The 22,196-nt window shown below is 46.2% G+C and overlaps 1 protein-coding gene across 1 annotated transcript in view; it reads right to left on the minus strand.

The window, feature by feature from the left end:
• The window catches only part of TMEM243 (transmembrane protein 243), a 37,748-nt gene extending 21,963 nt beyond the window's left edge, over window positions 1-15,785 (minus strand). Inside the window, exon 1 of the mRNA XM_069765169.1 lies at window positions 15,649-15,785. The gene's annotated coding sequence lies outside the window, so the exon portion shown is untranslated. The remainder of the gene's footprint in view (window positions 1-15,648) is intronic.
• Window positions 15,786-22,196: the final 6,411 nt, after the last annotated feature.

Consider the following 22,196-nt stretch of genomic DNA (forward strand, 5'->3'; position numbering starts at 1 on the left):
TCTAGGTCAGAAGTTGACGATAGGTCAAGCCTATAGTGGTTATAGAAAGTAGAAGGATTTGACCAAGTTGCCGCCTTACATATAGTTTCAATTGGGACGTCTCCTCTTTCGGCCTAGGAGGATGCCATAGCTCTGGTAGAGTGCGCTGTTATGCCTTCCGGAGGGTTTTCTTTCCTCGCGGAATAAGCCAGTCTGATAGACCAGGGTTCCCCAACTCCAGTCCTCAAGGCCCACCAACATGTCATGTTTTCAGGATTTCCTTAGTCTTGCCCAGGTAATAATTGCATCACCTGTGCAATGCAAAGGAAATCCTGAAAACATGACCTGTTGGTGGGCCTTGAGGACTGGAGTTGGGGACCCCTGTGATAGACTACCTGGTCCACCAGGATAAGGTGCTTTTTGCGACTCCATGCCCTTTCTTGTGACCCTGAAAGGATATGAACAGAGCCCTACACTGTCGCCAGCTACTGGTCCTTTCAATGTATTTTAAAACTACTCTCCTAACATCTAGAGTGTGATACTTCTGTTCTTCAGGAGTGGAGGGATTACTGAAGAAGGTGGGCAGGAGTATTTCTTGTGATCTGTGAAATTTCTTTGCTACCTTGGGAAGGTAGGAGGGGTCTGGTTTAAGAATCAATTTATCCTGAAAGGTCAGTAGGAAAGGTGGATCTATAGAAAGAGCTTGGATGTCACAGATTCTCCTAGCCGAAGTCAGTGCTACCAAGAGGGCTGTTTTGGGTGATGGGTATTTAATGGGTATTGAGTCTATTGGTTCAAACGGAGAGTCTGTTAGGGCTTGTAAAACTAAATTTAGATCCCAGGGTGGAATTCTAGGTATGATAACAGGATTTATCTGTTCGCAAGCTGTGACAAATCGGGACACCTATCTATTTCCCGCAATGTTATAGCCATAGAGGGCCCCTAGTGAACTTTTAACGTATTTACAGATAAACCTAGTTCCCTCCCTTTTTGAAGGAATTCCAAGATAGATTGTATTAGAATTTCTGATGTTTTGGGAGATGTATGGAATTGTAAGAATTTCTTCCATATTTTTGTATATATTTTTGTGGTAGACTGTTTTCTACTCTGAGGGAGTATGTCAATCAATCCCTCCGAGAACCCCCTTAATTTTAGCATTTGCCTTTTAAATTCCAGGCCTTCAGATGGAGATTGTCCACCTGAGGGTGGAAAAATGGTCCCTGGAAGAGAAGGTTGGGTATCGAAGGGAGGACCCAAGGGTCTGAGACCGACATTGTTTGTAGCCACGAGAACCATGGCCTCTTGGGCCAAAATGGAACTATCAGTATAATGCTCGCTCCATCTCTGATTTTCCATATGATCTGTGGTAATATTATCGGAGGGAAGGCGTATGCTAGAGTGAATTGCCAAGGGGCTTGGAGAGCGTCTAGAATGTCCGGATGATCTGCTAAAGATAGGGAGGCAAATTTCCGGACTTGTCTGTTTCTTCTTGTGGCGAAGAGATCTATTTGATGACGACCCCATAGGGATACTATCTCTTGGAAGACATGATGGTTTAGGCACCATTCCCTCTGCCTCAAGGTGTGTCGACTTAAAAAAAGTCTGCCTGCTGGTTCTTTTCCCCCCTTATGTGAAGCGCAGTAAGGGATAATAGATGTTTTTCTGCTAGGTCCAAGATTTTCCCAGCTGAAGACAGAGTCTCTGATCGAGTACCTCCTTGTCTGCTTAGATATGCCACTGTGGTGGTGTTGTCGGAAAGGATTCTGACGTCTTTTCCGCGAAGCTGTGGGAGAAAATGATATAAGGCGTATTTTACTGCATTTAATTCTTTAAGGTTAGATGAGTTGTGGCATTCTTCCATGTCCCATAACCCTTGGCAAAATTTACTTCCCACATGGGCGCCTCATCCGTGAGGACTGACATCAGTGGTTATAGTGTGAGATGGTGTTATTACCCATGGAACACCATTCATTAACCCCTTCCCGACCCATGACACCACGTAGGCGTCATGAAAGTCGGTGCCAATCCGACCCATGACGCCTATGTGGCGTCATGGAAAGATCGCGTCCCTGCAGATCCGGTGAAAGGGTTAACTCCCATTTCACCCGATCTGCAGGGACAGGGGGAGTGGTAGTTTAGCCCAGGGGGGGTGGCTTCACCCACTCGTGGCTACGATCGCTCTGATTGGCAGTTTCACTTTCAACAGCCAATCAGAGCGATTTGTAATATTTCACCTTTTATAACGGGTGAAATATTACAATCCAGCCATGGCCGATGCTGAAATATCATCGGCCATGGCTGGAAATACTAATGTGCCCCCACCCCACCCATCGCCCCCCCCCGATCTGGCCGGTACACTGCTCCGGCTCCCCTCCGTCCAGTGCTCCGCTCCCCCCCGTGCTCTTGTCCGCTCCCCCCGTGCTCCAATCACCCCCCCGTGCTCCAATCACCCCCCCGTGCACTCCGATCCACCCCCCACCCCCCCGTGCTCCGTTCCACCCCCCTGTGCTCCGTTCCAGCCCCCCCGTGCTCCGTTCCACACCTGCCGCGCTCCGATTCCCACCCACCATGCTCCGATCCCCCCCCCTGCTCCCCCCCCCACCCCATCATACTTACCGATCCTGCCGGGCTCCGTCCGTCTTCTCCCTGGGCGCCGCCATCTTCCAAAATGGCGGGCGCATGCGCAGTGCGCCCGCCGAATCTGCCGGCCGGCAGATTCATTCCAAAGTGCATTTTGATCACTGAGAAAGATTATATCTCAGTGATCAAAATAAAAAAAAATATATATAAATGACCGTCCCCCCCCCCCCCCCCCTTTTGTCACCCCCATAGGTAGGGACAATAAAAAAAATAAAGAAATTTTTTTTTTCCACTAATGTTAGAATGGGTTAGGGGTAGGGGTAGGGTTAGGGTTTCGGTATGTGCACACGTATTCTGGTCCTCTGCGGATTTTTCCGCTGCGGATTTGATAAATCCGCAGTGCTAAACCGCTGCGGATTTACCGCTTTTTTTTCTGCGCATTTCACTGCGGTTTTACAATTGCGATTTTCTATTGGAGCAGTTGTAAAACCGCTGCGGAATCCGCACAAAGAAGTGACATGCTGCGGAATGTAAACCGCTGCGTTTCCGTGCAGTTTTTCCGCAGCATGTGTACAGCGATTTTTGTTTCCCATAGGTTTACATTGAACTGTAAACTCATGGGAAACTGCTGCGGATCCGCAGCGTTTTCCGCAGCGTGTGCACATACCTTTAGAATTAGGCTATGTGCACACGGTGCGGATTTGGCTGCGGATTCGCAGCAGTGTTCCATCAGGTTTACAGTACCATGTAAACATATGAAAAACCAAATCCGCTGTGCCCATGGTGCGGAAAATACCGCGCGGAAACGCTGCGTTGTATTTTCCGCAGCATGTCAATTCTTTGTGCGGATTCCGCAGCATTTTACACCTGTTCCTCAATAGGAATCCGCAGGTGAAATCCGCACAAAAAACACTGGAAATCCGCGGAAAATCCGCAGGTAAAACGCAGTGCCTTTTACCCGCGGATTTTTCAAAAATGATGCTGAAAAATCTCACACGAATCCGCAACATGGGCACATGGCCTTAGGGTTAGGGTTGGAATTAGGGTTGTGATTAGGGTTATGGCTACAGTTGGGATTAGGGTTAAGGGTGTGGGGGGGGTTAGTGTTGGAAGTAGAATTGAGGGGTTTCCACTGTTTAGGCACATCAGGGGGTCTCCAAACGCAACATGGCGCCACCATTGATTCCAGCCAATCTCGTATTCAAAAAGTCAAATGGTGCTTCCTCAATTCCGAGCCCTGACGTGTGCCCAAACAGTGGTTTACCCCCACATATGGGGTACCAGCATACTCAGGATAAACTGCGCAACAATTACTGGGGTCCAGTTTCTCCTGTTACCCTTGTGAAAATAAAGAAATGCTTGCTAAAACATCATTTTTGAGGAAAGAAAAATGATTTATTATTTTCACGGCTCTGCATTATAAACTTCTGTGAAGCACTTGGGGGTTCAAAGTCCTCACCACACATCTAGATTAGGTCCTTTGGGGGTCTAGTTTCCAAAATGGGGTCATTTCTGGGGGATCTCCAATGTTTAGGCACACAGGGGCTCTCCAAACGTGACATGGTGTCCGCTAATGATTGGAGCTAATTTTCCATTTAAAAAGCCAAATGGCGTGCCATCCCTTCCGAGCCCTGCCGTGCGCCCAAACAGTGGTTTACCCCCACATATGGGGTATCAGCGTACTCAGGACAAACTGGACAACAATATTTGGGGTCCAATTTCTCCTATTATCCTTGGCAAAATAGGAAATTCCAGGCTAAAAAAATCATTTTTGAGGAAAGAAAGATTATTTTTTATTTTCATGGCTCTGCGTTATAAACTTCTGTGAAGCACCTGGGGGTTTAAAGTGCTCAATATGCATCTAGATAAGTTCCTTGGGGGGGTCTAGTTTCCAAAATGGGGTCACTTGTGGGGGAGCTCCAATGCATAGGCACACAGGGGCTCTCCAAACGCGACATGGTGTCCGCTAACAATTGGAGCTAATTTTCCATTCAAAAAGTCAAATGGCGCGCCTTCCCTTCCGAGCCCTGCCGTGTGCCCAAACAGTGGTTTACCCCCGCATATGAGGTATCGGCGTACTCGGGAGAAATTGCCCAACAAATTTTATGATCCATTTTATCCTATTGCCCATGTGAAAATGAAAAACTTGAGGCGAAAAGAATTTTTTTGTGAAAAAAGTACTTTTTCATTTTTACAGATCAATTTGTGAAGCACCTGAGGGTTTAAAGTGCTCACTAGGCATCTAAATAAGTTCCTTGGGAGGTCTAGTTTCCAAAATGGGGTCACTTGTGGGGGAGCGCCAATGTTTAGGCACACAGGAGCTCTCCAAACGCGACATGGTGTCCTCTAACGATGGAAATAATTTTTCATTCAAAAAGTCAAATGGCGCTCCTTCCCTTCCGAGCCTTACCATGTGCCCAAACAGTGGTTTACCCCCACATATGAGGTATCGGCGTACTCAGGACAAATTGGACAACAACTTTCGTGGTTCAGTTTCTCCTTTTACCATTGGGAAAATAAAAAAAAAATTGTTGCTAAAAGATAATTTTTTTTGACTAAAAAGTTAAATGTTCATTTTTTCCTTCCATGTTGCTTCTGCTGCTGTGAAGCACCTGAAGGGTTAATAAACTTCTTGAATGTGGTTTTGAGTACCTTGAGGGGTGCAGTTTTTAGAATGGTGTCACTTTTGGGTATTTTCAGCCATATAGACCCCTCAAACTGACTTCAAATGTGAGGTGGTCCCTAAAAAAAATGGTTTTGTAAATTTCGTTGTAAAAATGACAAATCGCTGGTCAAATTTTAACCCTTATAACTTCCTAACAAAAAAAAAATTTTCTTTCCAAAATTGTGCTGATGTAAAGTAAACATGTGGGAAATGTTATTTATTAACTATTTTGTGTCACATAACTCTCTGGTTTAACAGAATAAAAATTCAAAATGTGAAAATTTTCGCCAAATTTCCGTTTTTATCACAAATAAACGCAGAATTTATTGACCTAAATTTACCACTAACATGAAGCCCAATATGTCACGAAAAAACAATCTCAGAACCACTAGGATCCGTTGAAGCGTTCCCGAGTTATTACCTCATAAAGGGACACTGGTCAGAATTGCAAAAAACGGCAAGGTCTTTAAGGTCAAAATAGGCTGGGTCATGAAGGGGTTAAATGGTCAAAATCTAGCCACCACCTTAAGGAAGTTAAAACTTCCTGGGACAAAGTTATTTTTGCATTTAGGTGACCAAGTAGTCATCTTTCCTCTTGGAGGATTTGGTGTTGCAGTGTTCGGGTATGGTATTATGCCCATTGGACTGCAGGGGTACATAAGATAAGAGATCCCAGTAACGACATAGCTCTTCTTAGAGACATGTGTGGGTTATCCATCTCAGTTGTGACTTCATGTCTGATGAGTGATATTTTTACCTGAGGAAGAAGACTTTTTTGGGTTATAGAGTCTAGATGGAACCCCAGAAACGCTTGGAGTGACAGTGGAGTAAGTCTGGATTTGCTGATATTGATGATCCAACCTAGATCCTGTAGAGATGAAATTGCATGAGCTAGGCGGTCAGCACATTGAGTAACTGACTTTCCGATGACCAAAAAGTCATCCAGGTAGGGCACAAATAAAGGTCTCTTTTTGGCGAAGATAGGCCATCACCTCTAGAATTACTTTGGTGATGATCCTTGGCGCTGTAGAGAGGCCAAAGGGCATAGCTGCATACTGGAAATAACAAATCTTACCTTGATTGTCACCGCTACCCTGAAGAATTTCTGGTATCTGTCATGAATAGGGAGCTGGTAATAAGCATCTTTTAGATCAATGCCCCCCCATCATACAGTTTGGAAAAAGTAGCTTTATGGTGGATCTAATAGACTCCATTTTAAACGTATTATTTTTAAATAAATGAATTAAGCTTTTAGGGTATGTTCACACGTTCAGGATTTCCATCCTTTTTTTTTTCAGGACTGTTTTTTTAAAAAACTGCAGCTCTTGGCAGAAAACGCAGGTCCTTTTTTTGGTCCTTTTTTGTCCTTTTTTGATGCGTTTTTTGATCCTTTTTTTTATGCAGTTTTCTAACCCTAACCCTAACCCTAACCCTATTCTAACCTTAGTGAAAAAAAAAAAAAAAAAAATTCTTAATTTTTTTATTGTCCCTACCAATGGGGGTGACAAAGTGGGGGGGGGTGTCATTTACTATTTTTTTATTTTGATCACTGAGATATAACCTATCTCAGTGATCAAAATGCACTTTGGAGCGAATCTGCCGGCCGGCAGAGTCGGCGGGCGCACTGCGCATGCGCCCGCCATTTTGCAAGATGGCGGCGCCCAGGGAGAAGACGGCCGGCCGGACACCGGGATGCCGGGTAAGTATAAGGGGGGGAGATTAGGGCACGGGGGGGGGGGGGGGCATCGGAGCATGGGGGGCGGGATCGGAGCACGGGGGGCGGGATCGGAGCATGGGGGGGCAGCCACACTCCGCCCACGCACTTCCGCCCGCTCCCCCGCACTTCCTGCTGCAGCGGTTCTGCACATCAAATCGCAGTAAAACCCGCAGATATATTTTTGATCTGCGGGTTTTACTGCGGTTTTGACCTCACAATGGAGGTCTATGGGTGCAGAACCGCTGCGATTCAGGAAAAAGAAGTGACATGCTCCTTCTTTTTTGCCGCAGCTATTCTGCGCGGCTTTTTAAACGAAATTCCGGATCATGTGCACAGCAGTGACTGTTTTCCATAGGGTTACATTGTTATGTACCCTGCATGGAAAACAGCTGCGGAACCGCAGCGGCAAAACCGCTGCGGTTCCGCAGTAAAAAACGCACTGTGTGAACATGGCCTTAAGGTTTATGATTGTCCTGAATGAACCATCGGGTTTCGAAATCAAGAATAGGGGAGAATAAAATCCCCTACCTTCCTGTTCTTCAGGAACTTGGACTAAAACCCGTTTTGATAATAGGGTCTGAATTTCAACCTCAAGGGCCTTTTGTTGTATAGGCGAGCTGAGGGATGTTATTCCATCTCGGATTATATTTAAAATCCACATACTGGTTGTTATTTTTTCCCCCACTGAGTGGCGAAAAATTTTAGTCTGCCGCCTACTGGAATGGTTGTATCATCAGTAAGGCCATGTTCACACTTTGCGGCGTCCCTCTGCGGATTTGATAAATCTGCAGGGCAAAACAACTGCGGTTCTCCCTGCAGATTTATCGCGGTTTGTTCCGCGGTTTCCGCCTATACTATTGATGCTGCATATGCAGCAATATGCAGCATCAATAGTAATGTTAAAAATAATAAAAATTGGTTATACTCACCCTCTGACGTCCGGATCTCCTCGACGCTGCACCCGGCGGTCCGGTTCCAAAGATGCTGTGCGAGAAAGACCCTTCGTGACTTCACGGTCATGTGCATAGCAAATGTGGTGCCAATATTCAAAAAGGGCTCTAAAAGTGAACCTGGAAATTATAGGCCAGTAAGTCTAACCTCTATTGTTGGTAAAATATTTGAAGGGTTTCTGAGGGATGTTATTCTGGATTATCTCAATGAGAATAACTGTTTAACTCCATATCAGCATGGGTTTATGAGAAATCGCTCCTGTCAAACCAATCTAATCAGTTTTTATGAAGAGGTAAGCTATAGGCTGGACCATGGTGAGTCATTGGACGTGGTATATCTCGATTTTTCCAAAGCGTTTGATACCGTGCCGCACAAGAGGTTGGTACACAAAATGAGAATGCTTGGTCTGGGGGAAATTGTGTGTAAATGGGTTAGTAACTGGCTTAGTGATAGAAAGCAGAGGGTGGTTATAAATGGTATAGTCTCTAACTGGGTCGCTGTGACCAGTGGGGTACCGCAGGGGTCAGTATTGGGACCTGTTCTCTTCAACATATTCATTAATGATCTGGTAGAAGGTTTACACAGTAAAATATCGATATTTGCAGATGATACAAAACTATGTAAAGCAGTTAATACAAGAGAAGATAGTATTCTGCTACAGATGGATCTGGATAAGTTGGAAACTTGGGCTGAAAGGTGGCAGATGAGGTTTAACAATGATAAATGTAAGGTTATACACATGGGAAGAAGGAATCAATGTCACCATTACACACTGAATGGGAAACCACTGGGTAAATCTGACAGGGAGAAGGACTTGGGGATCCTAGTTAATGATAAACTTACCTGGAGCAGCCAGTGCCAGGCAGCAGCTGCCAAGGCAAACAGGATCATGGGGTGCATTAAAAGAGGTCTGGATACACATGATGAGAGCATTATACTGCCTCTGTACAAATCCCTAGTTAGACCGCACATGGAGTACTGTGTCCAGTTTTGGGCACCGGTGCTCAGGAAGGATATAATGGAACTAGAGAGAGTACAAAGGAGGGCAACAAAATTAATAAAGGGGATGGGAGAACTACAATACCCAGATAGATTAGCGAAATTAGGATTATTTAGTCTAGAAAAAAGACGACTGAGGGGCGATCTAATAACCATGTATAAGTATATAAGGGGACAATACAAATATCTCGCTGAGGATCTGTTTATACCAAGGAAGGTGACGGGCACAAGGGGGCATTCTTTGCGTCTGGAGGAGAGAAGGTTTTTCCACCAACATAGAAGAGGATTCTTTACTGTTAGGGCAGTGAGAATCTGGAATTGCTTGCCTGAGGAGGTGGTGATGGCGAACTCAGTCGAGGGGTTCAAGAGAGGCCTGGATGTCTTCCTGGAGCAGAACAATATTGTATCATACAATTATTAGGTTCTGTAGAAGGACGTAGATCTGGGGCTTTATTATGATGGAATATAGGCTGAACTGGATGGACAAATGTCTTTTTTCGGCCTTACTAACTATGTTACTATGTTACTATGTGACCGCGACGTCACCGCAGGTCCTGGTCGCACAGCAACTCTGACCGGACGGCCGCGTGCAGCGCTGAGACTTCAGAGGGTGAGTATATCATGATTTTTTTTTTTTATTCTGTCTTTCACCCCAAATATGGTTCCCAGGGCCAGGAGGAGAGTCTCCTCTCCTCCACCCCGGGTAGGAACCGCACATTAGCCGCTTACTTCCCGCAACGTGGGCATAGCCCCATGCGGGAAGTAAGCGGTTCAATGCATTCCTATGGGTGCAGAATCGCAGCGATTCTGCACAAAGAAGTGACATGCTGCGGGTTTTAAACCGCTGCGTTTCTGCGTGTTTTTTCCCGCAGCATGTGCACAGCGGTTTGCGGTTTCCATAGGGTTTACATGTAAATGGAAACGCTATGGAAACTGCTGCGGACCCGCAGCATCAAAATCGCGGCGGTTCCGCGGTAAAAAACGCAAAGTGTGAACCCAGCCTAATTGTTTTGGGGGGTTGGGTCTTCTGAACATGGTACCTCTCAGTTTGTCTTCTTTAGTGGCCCATGCCATTGACCTGTCCGTTTGCCTTCTCTTGCCGAATGGCCTTCTTTTAAAGGCTCTCCTATAAAAGGGAATAGAGGAGTCAGGAAAAGCTTTTTTCCTGTCTTTTGCCTTTTTGAGGATTTCATCTAAGGTTTTACCAAAGAGGAACTCACCCTCACATGGGATTGCGCATATCTTAGATTTTGACTGCGCGTCCCCTTTCCAAATTTTCATCCATAACGCCCGTCTGGCGTTATTTACGAGACCTGCAGGCCATAAAGGCTGCTGCGCCTCGTATTAAGGGGATAGCAGCCCGTAATTTTTCCCTTGAGATTTTATTTTCAATCTGTTGGTCTAGTTGGTCAATCCAGACGAGCATTGACCTGGCGTGTCCGTGTGCCGGTGCGTTTCTGTGGCACATCAGTGTGGCACACGTGTGCCCACTGGGTACCACACGCACCGTGCAGGAGACAGCGCTAAAGTTTAGCGCTGTCCCCTGCATCTGGTGCTGAAGCTGACATTCATATCTGCCCTGCAGCAGCGTTTGCTGTAGAGAAGATATGAATAATCGTGTTTAAAATAAAGTGGGAGGTGGAGCCGCATACTCATGACTAATCGGCGGCCCCACGTGACCGCTCATACAGTAGAAGGTGCGGCCAGGACAGGAAGCAGCGCCAGCAAGCGAGGGAGCCGGGTGAGTATTTTAAGAACAGCGGGCAGGCGCACAGGGGGTGGGCACATAGATCTTTATTTTAAACACGATTATTCATATCTTCTCTACAGCAAACGCTGCTGCAGGGAAGATATGAATGTCAGCTTCAGCACCAGTGGGGGGGGGACAGCGCTTACTGTAGCGCTGTCTCCTGCACGGCACACGGACAACGTCCGTGTGCGGTACGTGTTTTACACGGACCCATTGACTTTAATGGGTCCGTGTAATCCGTGCGCTCCCACGAACACCGACATGTCTCAGTGTTTGGCACACGGAGACACGGTCCGCAAAAAATCAATGACATCTGCACAGATGCATTGATTTTAATGTGTCTACGTGTGTCAGTGGCTCCGGTACGTGAGGAAACTGTCACCTCACGTACCGGAGCCACTGACGTGTGAAACCGGCCTTAGGGATTTTGGTCCACGTAAGTAGCTCATCGCCTCTAAATGGGTATTTCCGTTTTGACGCAGAGGGTAGAAAGCTTCTCTGATCTCCTTTTTCTCTCCGCTAAACCCGCAAACATTATGTCCTGTGTGGTTTGTGCACCCTTTGCCTCCTCACACCCCATAGTGTCTCTTATTGATTTCACTAAATTGTCCACACTATCTAGGGGAAAACATGAACGTCCCTCAAATGGATGATGATTGATGATGATGCTTCTGAGAGTACAGCTTGGTCACTATCGGAATCTGACGAAGGTGTTGGTATTTTAGATTTACTTTTGTGTGGCTTATCCTGGGACATAGCTTTTAACTCCTCTCTAATAATGTCACGTAAGTCCGTAATGGACACTGCTGCTCCCTGTGTTGTTTCCGTTATACAGTCCTTGCTGAGTTTTTTAGGGTATGAGTCAGGTAGGGGCTGGCTACATAAGGCGGATTCCTTATGTTTAGTCTTTTGTCGTTTTTTTAATCTGACCAGAATGAAACATAGCGAAAGAAGGAGAAGAAAAAAAAAAAAAAAAAATGGAGATGGTGTCAGCTTAATAGGCAGAGTTAAAAACTCACCCAGTGAAGCTATTAGTACCGGATCAGAAGGCTGAGGTCCTGTCATGGATCTGTCGCTTTTACGACCAGTTTCTGAGGATCCCCTGTTAGAGCGATCCTTGGCGGGGGGTACTGAGTCTGCTGCTGTAGGGTCCATGGAACCTGGGGATGACATTCTTGCATCGCCGAATTACAGTGGCTTACTGATTTAAATAGTGCGCCTTTTTTGCTGCCATTTTTTTTTGTTCTTTGCGGCACTGCGCATGAGCGAACCCACGCTTTCCCCCGCCGCTGATCTCAGCCTGGACGCCCCGGAAGTTCACGGTCTACTTCCGGGACAATCTGATTTATGGCGGTCGGCACATGCGCGGTCCGGGATTCTGGCACCAGACCGCAATTGGAACGCTGCCCTCACTCACCTGACTCCTGTCAGCCAGGGCTTCTCCCGCACCGCTGCCACCGCATCATGCAGATAATGCCGGGCGGCCTTTCCCGGACCCGGCCGTCTGCATGGTTTCCCAGACGAGGAGGGAGCCGTCTAACGGAACTCCCCTGATGCTGCTTCCAGGCTGCAGCCCGAGGATACTGCACAGGCGGCTTGCCTAGCCCAGGTATTTTTCCATAGTAAAGTCCTGTTGTTCCTGCAGGAACAGGAAACCTAAACTGAGGAGGAAAGGCGGACCGTCCCCTTTTATCTTTCTGTAGGTTTCCTATTCCTGTGGGGCGGATCCCTCTCTCCAGTAGGATGCTGTCGTGGTGAAGGGTAAAAAAATAAATAAATAATATTATTCCGAATTATGCACAGTGAATCATTCGGCTGATCCCAGCGTCAGTTACGCGACGTGTCTACAGGTAGAGGAAGCCGGTCACATTAAAGGGGTTTTCCCATGAACGAAAGTTAATTTTAAAAATTGTCTGTGTCTGACCGTGTACGAAGCATAACACATCTCCAGGGCAGGGGAGGAAGCAAAAGATAATACTGACATTACAGCAGGGGATCACAGAAAATACATATTTTGAGGTAAACTATTGTTTAAAAACAGTCAGTGAAATATTTTACCTGACAAAAGAAATCCTCTGTTGTAATGTCAGTATGGTCTTTTGCTTCCTCCCCTGCCCAGGAGAAGTGGTAGGCTGTGTATGGCGTATACAGTTTGTGTGTGTGTTTGTCTGCAACGGAAATCCCGCATCGCTGATTGGGCTTGACCAATCAGCGATATTGGGGCAGGAGTTAAACACCGTTTCACTTTTTACTATTGATGCTGCCTATGCAGCATCAATAGTAAAAACAGATAATGTTAAAAATACAAAAAAAAAAAAAACATCACATTCTCACCTTCGGCGCCTTTCCTGCTCCTCTCGACGCTCCGGTCCCAAGAATGCATTGCAGCAATGACTCGAGATGACGTAGCGGTATATTATATATATATTATATCTCTGATTAAAATCCATTTTAGTCCCATGTGTCCATTTTTCTCAAAAGTTACAAAATAAAGTTACCTGACATTTGCCACATTTTTCCTGTGAAATAATCCCGTTTTTTACTGTACCAGCAAAGTGAACGAGATTTCTTAAGCCTCACGCATGCGGCTTATTATTTTCCTTGCAGGTTTGAAGCAAATTTATGTTTTGTATTTTTTGCCTCTTGTATAAAAAAAAATAATAATTTTTTGCAGAACTATGCTTGACAGGAGGTACAACAGGCAAAAAGGTTCCCGAAGGATGGACGCTGGCGTACCTGCGGAATTTTTGAAGCAGAAGACGCTTCAGAAAAACACTAGCATTGTTTGTTTTTTGTTTTTTTACTACACACCTTTATATATAAAACAGTGAGAGACTGCCTAGCAGAAACAGCCTGAGAAATGGTCCAGCCACTTCTTTTAACCACTTTGCAGCTTTACAACGGTAAAACAGTTAGAAGAAGCTCAAACGAAGGCACATATGGGCAGCAAGTCGTTTTACATGGCAGCGCAGGCTCACCCCTTATTACGCACTGTCTCAGGCAGGTTACGGACTGGATCTGGATGAAAAAAAGAGGTGTCCACGATCAGGAATAGTAGTGTTTTGGATGCAGCGTTCTAATCACACGCTTGTTTGCCATATGTGAGGATTTACCGCATGTAATGCCATTCTACTGGTCAGCATCCGCTGCAGATAACTGACACGCCGCACCGCGGGTGACTTTATGCAGCATTACATAGCAGCACAGGGGGCACCGGATTTCTATATATCCCATCTACTCTGCTTCTAATGTACAACACAGGGCAGGGTGGTTGCGTCCAAAACGAAGCTATTGCTGATCGGGGGCACGTAGCCAAAATTATAAAGATAAATGCAATACCGGACAAGGCGCCCTGTGTACACTTCAGATCACAGAGTGGGCTAGAATGGAGGCGCAGAGGAACGGCTCACAGAAAGCCATCTTTACTGGGAACGACGCCCAAGATGGTCTACATCAGTGGTCCCCAACCTTTCTCACATTGAAAGCCACATTCAGCTCGGAGACCAGGCTGCAAGCCATATCTAGAGACCCCACACAAGTAGAGCCGTCTACAGCCCCGCATTATCGGTATAATGACAGCCAAAGCTTCCCCACAGATATCACACCTAGACCTGGGGGGCCACCTTACCCTCATTTGGTATTCCCGCACAAAACCATCAAGCAACCATCTATCTGGCACCATCATCTTATATACAGCTTAGCAGTTAAAGGGGTTGTCCAGCCTTAGGCTACAAGTCTGCAGACAGTAGAGACTTGTGAATCCTTGGCCACTGCGCACACTGTGGGTTTGACAGGTGCCGGGCACGTGACTTCAAGTATGTGAATTGCATATATGTGGTCACATGCCAACTAGATGGGCGCAGCCTCGCTCAGTGCCAGTGTATTGGCAGAGGCCGGATATAATCTAGTACTCTAGTTAGAATGTGGCTGGAAATAAACAAATCACATGATCGCTCCGTCCTGGCGCCGGAGAATCCTCACAGCGCACGACGCAAGGATTCACAAGTCTGCAGTCACATAGAGGATCTGTAACCCACGGCCGGACAAGGCCTGTGACTTCTCACCACCCCCAGACATGTGTATGTGGTAGAACTCACTAATGTCCCCATCTGGAGACCTGCTCCCGGCAGTTTGCTACACCTGATGCACCAAGCTGGGGACAGCCCACATGAGCCTGAGCCACAGGTCGGGGACCCCTAGACTGCGAGAACTGTGAACAGAAGATCATGGTCCTTGGTTTTTGCGTTTTATCTGATGGGGTGACAAGTGACCACATTGCAGAACGGTCTCCGGTCATGTGTGGGGTCCATCAGTTTGACCCCATGTACACCCACCAGCGGTGTCATTAGCACAGACGGTACGGAGCTTCCTCAAGGTCAGATTGGCACGTTAGCCCGATGCCATGGATGTTGCCCTGGGCAATGTACAGTAGGAGAGGTCTCCGGAGCCCCCAGTAAGCCGCCACCACAACCTAATCCCACCCTTCTTTTGTATGAAGGTGGCTGCCATATAAATAGTAATGGATGGAGACGCTGGTGGGACGTTACACCGCGGCAGCCGAGGTGCAGCATAGAGGACAGCCTATGGGGACCACAGCGAGAGAGGCGGCCAGTCAGGGTCCCACACCGAACCCCGGGGGAGACCCTCAGTGTACACAGCATCCGGTGGAGCATGCTGGGAACCCCTGGTCCATGGGACACCCACCCCAAATCCGCTCCTTCACTGCCACACCAAGCACAAGTCATCCACTCCGACTGTGGGCCCAATGGGGACAGCGATGTCTGCGGAATATGGAGGCCCTGTACAGGCAGAATATATATATATATATATAAATCAGACAGTGGATGACAGTGCCCCGCAGGCATACACCTGCAGACCCCAGATTCCTCACTGCATGCCTCGTCATCAGGCCGGAGGTAGGAAGCCATCGCCCAGCACCTGCTCAGTGCCAGTAGAAGCCCCTCACCCTCCAGCACCCCGGCGCTCCCAGGTCCATCCACACGTTACCTCTCGCATCCCGCCAGCCAGTAACGTGCCTCCAGGAGACGTCAGCCCCAACTTCAGCACATAGTTACCCGGACAACCGCGGCACACTGTTGTAACTGCAGCCCGGTGCCGAGGGTTTGCGCATGCGTATTTGAGCGTAGCTCCTCCTATTGGTGCTAATTTCTGTCTGCTGAGAGCACAGACACGCCCCCGGGTACGTCACGTGCCCGGCAGTGCCCTGCTAGACATGCTGTTTGTTTATGTTTAGCAGAGCTGACACGTTATTGGTTCCTGCTGGGGGCGCGCCTCTGATACGTGATCCCTCATTGGCTGCTCCGTCCATTAGTTAGAGTGAAATGCTTCATCATTATAACCCGTGCTCAGTAGTATAACAAGCTCTGGTGAGCGGAGCGCCGGATTTACTACTGCGGCCATGTAGCCAAGCGAGGGGAGTGTGGAGCTCAGGGTGTGTGTGTCATACTGACCTGTACGGTGTCAGTACGGTACTGCTGCCATGTAACCGAGCGAGGGGAGTGTGGAACTCAGGGTGTGTGTGTCATGGAAAGTAGGTCGATGACCTGTAGTTACCTTCATTCGCGGTGATGCGCCCTCTGCTGGTTGTCCTCATATGAACTCGAGCGTGGGAACTTTTCAGAATATTATCCCAGCCTCGAGGTCATATGAGGACAACCAGCAGTGGGCGCATCACCGCGAATGAAGGTAACTACAGGTCATCGACCTACTTTCCATTCATTAGCTGGGGTTTTACAGTCAGGAGCACAGCTGCATTATAGCAGAGCTCCTGCCTGTAAAAAAAATTAACCCCTTCAGATGGATTTACATAGTGGGACGCTACAGCTCAACGGAAGATATGTATATTGTTGTTTTTTTTATTTTTTCTTTGTTACAGAGCGAGGGTCTTCAGGTGGATTGAGAGAGCAATAAAATATTAAAACAACCTGTGTGTTTATTTCATTAAGACTTTAATAATGTGTGTGGTTTTTTTTAACCCTTTCATACAACTGGATTAATAATGGATAGGTGTCAGAATTGACGCCTCTCCATTATTATTCTGGCTTAATGTCACCTTACAATAGCAAGGTGACATTAACCCTTCATTACCCCATATCCCACCGCTACACGGGAATGGGAAGAGAGTGGCCAAGTGCCAGAATAGGCGCATCTTCCAGATGTGCCTTTTCTGGGGTGGCTGGGGGCAGATGTTTTTAGCCAGGGGGGGACCAATAACCGTGGACCCTCTCCAGGCTATTAATATCTGCCCTCAGTCACTGGCTTTACTACTCTGGTGGAGAAAATTGTGCGGGAGCCCACGCCAATTTTTTTCCGCCATTTAACCCTTTATTTTAATAGCTAGACAGCCCAAATTTTGCACATACACACTACTAACATTAGTAGTGTGGAATATGCAAAAAAAATGGGGATATGAGATGGTTTACAGTATGTAAACCAGGTCTCATATCATGTCGGGTTTAGGAAGGAGAAAGCAAAAGCCGGTAATTGAATTACCGGCTTTCTGCTATATCGCGCTGGATGAAATATTAATATATATACATATGTGACTCAAATATATATATATATATAATTTATTTATGATTTTTTTGAGAACATGGATCCATTGTATGTCCGTATGTCGGTTTTGCAAGCCTGCGAGAAAATCTCGCAGTACGGATGCCATACGGATTACATACGGAGGATGCCATGCGCAAAATACGCTGACACACCCTGCCTACGGAGGAGATACGGACCACTATTTTGGGGACTTTTCTGCGTATTATGGCCGTAAATTACGGACCGTATTTTTATACGCTGAGTGTGAGGCCGGCCTAAGAGTTTTTGCAGAGTCGAAAGTAAGTAAAGGGCGAATTCTAGAAATGTTTTTGAGATGCAGATAAGAGCGAGCCAGTGATCGGATGTCGGGGGTGAATGAAAGCTCAGAATCAAGTATGACCCCAAGGCAGCGGGCATGTTGCTTGGGATTAATGGTGGAACTGCACACAGAGATGACAAGACTTTCTACAAAATTGGAAAGTTGCTAAAGACCAAGGAACTGATTCATCAAGCAGTTTACTGTAGGTTCCTGGCATAAAATAGTCTGAAACGTTGCAAAAATGTGGTGACTTTTGGCGTTTTATTTTCACCAATCCTGGCCAGTTACAACATTTTTAAAAACAATCCATGGCCACGCATGAGCACACTCAACAAATTATCATAACGTAGCCACATAAAAGGGACAAATACTATGACAGAAACGACCTCCAGCCCTGGATTGGCATACAATTCTGGCAATGCTGTAGAGGAGCTGAAAGAGGTGCCAAATCCTATAAAACCCCAGACGATATGTTTACAAGATATCCAACTCATATCTTTGTTGGAGGCGTTGCTTCTAAGTTGGCCGGCTTTCCCATATTTAGTGACATTGTTCCTTAAAGGGGTTGTCCACTACTCAGACAACCCCTATGCTTCCCTCCGTAGAATAATAACAGCCATACTCACCTCTTGTTCCATACCAGCAGTGTTGGCACTAGCTCTCCTATGGCTCATTGACGCCAGTCTGGCTTCACTCTCCGCTCATTCGTATGTGATGGACATCTAGAGGAAGTGTGAGAGAGCAGCTCTCGCTTTCTCTGGATGTCTGATTTATCCGAATGAAAGTGAAGCCAGGGCAGAGTGGCGGTGTGGATTGGGTGACATCACAATGTGACGCAATACCCGGGAGGGCCGATGCCGACACCGCTGGCACAGAGCTGGAACTGGAGGTGAGTATAGGTGTTATTTTACAGGGATTGAGAAGGGGGTTGTCCAAGTAGTGGAAAACCCTTTTCATTAAATCCTTTTGGACCTTTGTTGAAAAAACAAGATCACAAAATCTGATTTTAAGGATTTATTAGAAATTACTGCACTCAGTAGACCTTCTCCCACTTAAAAACCATCCAGGGAGAAGCTTATTACACACGTGGCAGTTAAAGTGCATAGTGGAGGCCCCCCCATCACCACAAAAAAGGTCTGTCAATGTACATGAGATTCATAGACTGGAGGATTTCTGTAGCTGGTCCTGCAGAACCTATGGCCTCTTAAGACATGGATGCCTTGGCTGACCTATGCCTTTCACTACAATCAGTTTACCCTTTTGAGCTTTATTTTAGAGTTATGTAGTGCCATTCATTTCTGATGACATTTAGATAAAAAGCGGATGGACTTACGGTTCTGTGATATAATTTTTGTATTGTAATGAGATAATCTTTGGAAGTCTCCCCAGTTCCCTCCATCCATCCTTACTCATTTATCTTTGGAAATCCCCCACTTCCTTCCACCCCTACTCACTAGTTCCTATTTTTTACCCCTATATGCATTTGTTAGCTTTTAATTGCCCTTGTTTTATATTCATTATGCTCTGATTATTCTCTTGAGTCAACTGGAATGTTCTATTTGCTGCATATAATTATATAATCCAATGAAATGTGAATGCATTATGAGATGCACACCGCTTAATACTTATACTCTTATTTGGTAAATCTTAGTCCAGTGAACAAGTCACCCATCAAGACTGACGTTCAAAATGTTAGGTTTGATGAATCGGGGCTGAAGTTCCCATGTATGTTCTGCCTTAGGCCCCAACCATACGGGACTATTGTGGAGATTAAATCAAAGCACCATAGATGCTTTAAATTTGGTTCACAAAAACAAAGGAGAGGTCACAGGTTTTAGTTGTTATATCTATAATACACATAAAGGGTTTTTCCCAAACAGCAAGTTAGTATGGATAAATATGGTTCCAAAGATCCCCCACGCACAGTATCATGGCCTCCATGCAGCATGATGACCTGTCAGTATAATGGCTCCCGCTCACTATGATGCTCCCACATTGCCCACTCGGTATTATACCCCCATAGCACTCCACATAGTAACACAGCCACAGTATAATTACCTCTCGGTATTATGCTCAAACAGCCCCCACTGAGTATAATGGTCCCCAGAGATCCCCCATATGATAACTCAACATCCCTCCACTCAGTTTCATACCCCCAACAGTCCCCACTCAGTATGATGTCTCCACAACAGAGTATCATGGACTGCACATCCTCCCACACAGGGAAGGAAGCCTGTTGTGAATTCTGTGGCTGAGTTCACTTCTGTGGTCACAAGTGGTATTGCAGTCTCTGGGCTTCCTCCCTCAGGTGTTTTGGTGAGCTCGTTGGCTGCCTTGCTATTTAGCTCCACCTGAGTCTGTCTTCCTTGCTCCTTGTCAATGTTCCAGTGTTGGATCTGAGCTACTGCATCTTTCCTTGGGCCTGCTGCTCTGCTAGATAAGTGCTTCTAGTTGTTTTCTGTTTTTTCTGTCCAGCTTGTTATTATCTTTTGCTGGAAGCTCTGAGAAGCAAAGGGGTGCACCGCCGTGCTGTTAGTTCGGCACGGTGGGTCTTTTTGCCCCTTTGCGTGGTTTTCGTTTTAGGGTTTTTTGTAGACTGCATAGTTCTCTTTGCTATCCTCGCTCTGTCTAGAATATCGGGCCTCACTTTGCTGAATCTATTTCATTCCTACGTTTGTCTTTTCATCTTGCTAACAGTCATTATATGTGGGGGCTGCCTATTCCTTTGGGGTATTTCTCTGAGGTAAGTCAGGCTTGTATTTCTATCTTCAGGCTAGTCAGCTCCTCAGGCAGTGCCGAGTTGCATAGGTAGTTGATAGGCGCAATCCACTGCTGCTTCCAGTTGTGTGAGGATAGATCAGGTACTGCAGTCTACAGAGATTCCACGTCTCAGAGCTCGTCCTATTGTTTTTGGTTATTGCCAGATCTCTGTATGTGCGCTGATTACTGCACGCTGTGTTGCCTGATTGCCAGCCATAACAGTACAAGGAGCCACACCAATGATTCCCAATAGAGGGAAAAAAGAAATCCTGACATCATTTTTTTTTCTTAGCTCTGTCTTCAGTCTTTTTTTTCCCCTAGACATTAGAGTGCTTCAGGACACAGCTGTGGACATGGATATTCAGGCTCTGTGCTCCTCAATGGATAATCTCGTTGTAAATGTACAAAAGATTCAAGATACTATTGATCAGAAATCGATGCTAGAACCAAGAATTCCGATTCCTGATTTGTTTTTTGGTGACAGAACTATGTTCCTGAGCTTCAGAAATAATTGTAAGCTATTTTTGGCCTTGAAACCTCATTCTTCTGGTAATCCTATTCAACAGGTTTTGATTATTATTTCTTTTTTGCGCGGCGACCCACAGGACTGGGCGTTTTCTCTTGCACCAGGAGATTCTGCATTGAGTAATGTTGATGCATTTTTCCAGGCGCTGGGATTGCTTTACGATGAGCCTAATTCAGTGGATCAAGCTGAGAAAAATCTGCTGGCTTTATGCCAGGGTCAGGATGATGTAGAAGTATATTGTCAGAAATTTAGAAAATGGTCAGTACTCACTCTGTGGAATGAATCTGCACTAGCGGCTTTGTTCAGAAAGGGTCTCTCTGAAGCTCTTAAGGATGTAATGGTGGGATTTCCTATGCCTGCTGGTTTGAATGAGTCTATGTCCTTGGCCATTCAGATCGGTCGTCGCTTGCGCGAGCGTAAATCTGTGCACCATCTGGCGGTATTGTCTGAGAGTAAGCCTGAGCCTATGCAGTGCGACAGGACTATGACTAAAGTAGAACGGCACGAACACAGACGTCTGAACAGACTGTGTTTCTATTGTGGTGATTCTACTCATGCTATTTCTAATTGTCCTAAACGCACTAGGCGGTTCGATAGCTCTGCCGTTATTGGTACTGTACAGTCCAAATTCCTTTTGTCCATTACCTTAATGTGCTCTTTGTCATCATATTCTGTCATGGCGTTTGTGGATTCAGGCGCTGCCCTGAATCTGATGGATTTGGATTATGCTAAACGTTGTGGATTTTTCTTGGAGCCTTTGCGGTGTCCTATTCCGTTGAGAGGAATTGATGCTACACCTCTGGCCAAGAATAAGCCTCAGTACTGGGCCCAGCTGACCATGTGCATGGCTCCTGCACATCAGGAAGTTATTCGCTTTTTGGTACTGCATAATTTGCATGATGTGGTCGTGTTGGGGTTGCCATGGCTACAAACCCATAATCCAGTATTGGATTGGAACTCTATGTCGGTAACCAGCTGGGGTTGTCAGGGAGTACATGGTGATGTTCCATTTTTGTCTATTTCGTCATCCATTCCTTCTGACATCCCAGAGTTCTTGTCGGACTTTCAGGATGTATTTGAAGAGTCCAAGTCTGATGCCCTTCCTCCGCATAGGAATTGTGATTGTGCTATCGATTTGATTCCTGGTAGTAAATTCCCTAAGGGTCGTTTATTTAATTTGTCCGTACCTGAACACACCGCTATGCGCAGTTATGTGAAGGAGTCCCTGGAGAAGGGACATATTCGCCCATCGTCGTCACCATTGGGAGCAGGGTTCTTTTTTGTAGCCAAGAAGGATGGTTCGCTAAGACCGTGCATTGATTACCGCCTTCTTAATAAGATCACTGTTAAGTTTCAGTATCCCTTGCCATTGATTTCTGACTTGTTTGCTCGGAT

Source organism: Ranitomeya imitator, chromosome 4, assembly GCF_032444005.1.
Source record: "Ranitomeya imitator isolate aRanImi1 chromosome 4, aRanImi1.pri, whole genome shotgun sequence".
Classification (NCBI taxonomy): Eukaryota; Metazoa; Chordata; class Amphibia; order Anura; family Dendrobatidae; genus Ranitomeya; species Ranitomeya imitator.